The sequence below is a fragment of the Miscanthus floridulus genome, chromosome 1 (genome assembly GCF_019320115.1).
Source record: "Miscanthus floridulus cultivar M001 chromosome 1, ASM1932011v1, whole genome shotgun sequence".
Lineage (NCBI taxonomy): Eukaryota > Viridiplantae > Streptophyta > Magnoliopsida > Poales > Poaceae > Miscanthus > Miscanthus floridulus.
Genome location: NC_089580.1, coordinates 124,884,259 through 124,887,257, shown reverse-complemented (window position 1 = coordinate 124,887,257; position 2,999 = coordinate 124,884,259). Strand labels below are relative to the sequence as shown.

At 42.9% G+C, this 2,999-nt stretch overlaps 1 pseudogene; it reads left to right on the top strand.

The window, feature by feature from the left end:
- Nucleotides 1–1,367: 1,367 nt before the first annotated feature.
- On the top strand, nt 1,368–2,670 carry LOC136462724 (uncharacterized; annotated as a pseudogene).
- The last annotated feature ends 329 nt before the right edge of the window (nt 2,671–2,999 follow it).

The window sequence follows — 2,999 nt, the reverse complement described above, 5'->3', positions numbered from 1 at the left end:
TTAGAATCTCAGTTTAGCAATTATTCTTGTATGCTTGTTAGTGTTAGCTGCAGGTCTATTGTTATAGCTTGTCAGTGTTTATTGTTCAATATTGCTGTCCCTCTTCATCGTTTAGGTTCAGAAGCATAAAGCAAATTGGTTACCAGACAACATAGAGAAGTTCTGTGACTCCTACCTTGCCGAGATACATGCTGGGAACTGTCCAGGAGGACAGATGAACAAATTTGGGTGGAAGAACGTCGCTCGGAGGTACTATTTAGCATCAGGCTTGATGCATGACAGAGAACAGCTTCAAGGCAAGCTGAGGACACTGAGGAAAATATGGACATTGTGCGACAAAGCACAAAACCACACTGGCTTAGGTATAGATGCAGATGGAAAGATTCATGCTTCTGACCAATGGTGGAATGACAATGCTCAGGTAATTTGTTATATAGGTTGCTCTGTTTTTAACAAATGTAATTCCCTAATTGCTTGACAACTACATCGGTCCATATTGTACAGGGTGACACTGATTTGCTGAAGATTAGAAGGGATGGTGTGCCTGCATACTTGGACCAGCTGCATGGCATGTTCAAAGGAAACACAGTTGATGGGACAACCTCCTTTGTTCCTGCTGCAAGAGAGTCCATTGACTTGAATGATGATGATTCTGATGAAGAAGCAGGACAAGAGCAGGAAGATGAACTGACCCCTATGAGTGTTGGGAACAAGAGGACTAGCAGTACAAGCACAACTGCATCCAGCCCCAGCAAGAGGTCAAAGAGCCCAGCAGTGAGGGCAATGACCATCCAAATGACCACACACAATGACTTAAGCAGGGAGAGGCTATAGTTCTTCAAGGATAGAGAGAGCAGAAGGGAGGAAGTGCTGCAGAGATTAGTTAAGGACAAGTCCTGGAAGATAACAGAGTGCACCAGGATAGCTCTGCAGGAGCTGGGCATCAGTAGTACAACGAAGACCTTGTTTTCTGGGTTGCACAAGCTAGTGCAATCAGAAACTGAAATGGACTTCTTCCTTACCCAAGACACAAAGGAAGGGAAGATGCACGTCATCGAGCTGAATATCCCACAGCCTGGCCCGGTGGACAACTAGAAAACTTAGCCTTATTTGCATGTAGGGCATTTGGTGGAGGGCGTAGGAACTGGTTGTGTCCTGTTGTGATGTGTCAGTTAAAATTGAACTTGTTATGTAGTACGATGGGTTTATTTGCTGTTTTCGTATATTAACTTGTGGAATGGATATATGTGCTGTTTTGAAACTTGATCATGTGGGATGGCAGGGAGTGATGCATGGGATTCATGGACTGTTTGATGAAATGACTGACTTGCTCTTGTCTCTGTCCATGACTAGGTTGGTGATGATGATCAAGATACAAGAAGACAACAGTTGCTGCAGATGATATTGGATGATGATGATGATGAGTTGATGGAAGAGCTAATGAATGATGACGAGGATGATGAGTTTGTCCATGGTATGTACCAGTTTGTTGTGCACATTGACAAGTATATGAATAGGGCTCAGTATAGGACTCCAAGAGTGAGTGGTTTGCAGTGGGTGCATGATAAGCTTGACAACATTAATTCTTGTTACAACATGTTTAGAATGACCCCAACAATGTTCCATATCCTTCATAACTTGTTAGTTGACAAATATGGGCTCAAGTCTACCACTAAGTCCACATCTGTTGAGGCTTTAGGGATGTTTCTTTGGATGGTAGGAGCACCACAGTCTGTTAGGCAAGCAGAGGACAGGTTTGAGAGGTCATTGGGCACTGTTTCAACATTGTTTACCAAAGTTTTGAGGTGTCTGGTCAGGCTTGCTGCAGACAATATTAAGCCAGTAGATCCACAGTTCAGAACAATGCATCCTACACTAGGAAGTAGTAGATTTTATCCCTACTTCAAGAACTGCATAGGGGCTATAGATGGGACTCATATCCCTTGTGTCGTGCCAAACCATTTGTTTATTCAGCACTTGTGCCGCAAGAGCATCACTACACAAAATGTAATGGCCTGTTGTGACTTCGACATGAGGTTTACATTTGTTAATGCTGGCTGGCCTGGATCTGTTCATGACATGAGAGTGTTCAATGATTCTACAACAACATACTCCGCAGTCTTTCCACATCCACGAAATGGTACGTAGGTACACATGAGTGCAATTCTTCCTTGTTGGTTATGTACCTGTTGCTCATAATTCATTTGCTGTTGTAGGCAAATACTATCTAGTGGACTCCGGGTATCCTAACCGGCTCGGTTATCTTGCTCCATACAAGGGAAGTAAGTACCATCTCCAGGACTTCCGCGACGGCCCCGAGCCACTAGGGTAAAGAAGAGCTCTTCAATTACACACACTCTTCTCTTAGGAATGTTATTGAGAGGTCATTCGGGGTACTTAAAATGAAGTGGCGGATCTTGCAAAAGATCCCTCCTTATTCACCTGAGAAGCAAGCGCAAATCATTTGTGCATGTATGGCTCTTCATAATTTTGTGAGGACTAGTGGCTTACCAGATAAGCATTTCGGTAGATGTGACCGAAATGAGAACTTTGTGCCGAGACAAGCTTATCAAAATCAACCTGAACCCTGAGGTAGTGGAGGATGAGGAGTGGTCGTGCATGAATGCCATCCGTGATTCGCTTGCTAATGCTTTGATGGATCGTAATTGACAGTTTTGTGTGGTTCATTACATGTATGTACAGTACAGTATGTTACGGCTTAGTGTGAATGCTTGAGCAGTATGTCATGTAATAGGGATGAATAATTGTTGTGAATGTTGCATGAGAAAATTCTGTTCATTATGTGTTTGAAAATTCTTCTTTTCAAAAATCTGCATGCAAAATCTGCATGAAAAAGTCTGCACCAGCAGTTTGCATGGAACACATTCAATGCAACCGAAATCTACTATTCATAGCTGATTTCGATGCAAAATTCTTGGCAAAGTAAACAGCAAAATGCAAAACTTTTGGTGTCAGCATTTTGGTGTGCTGCTACCCCT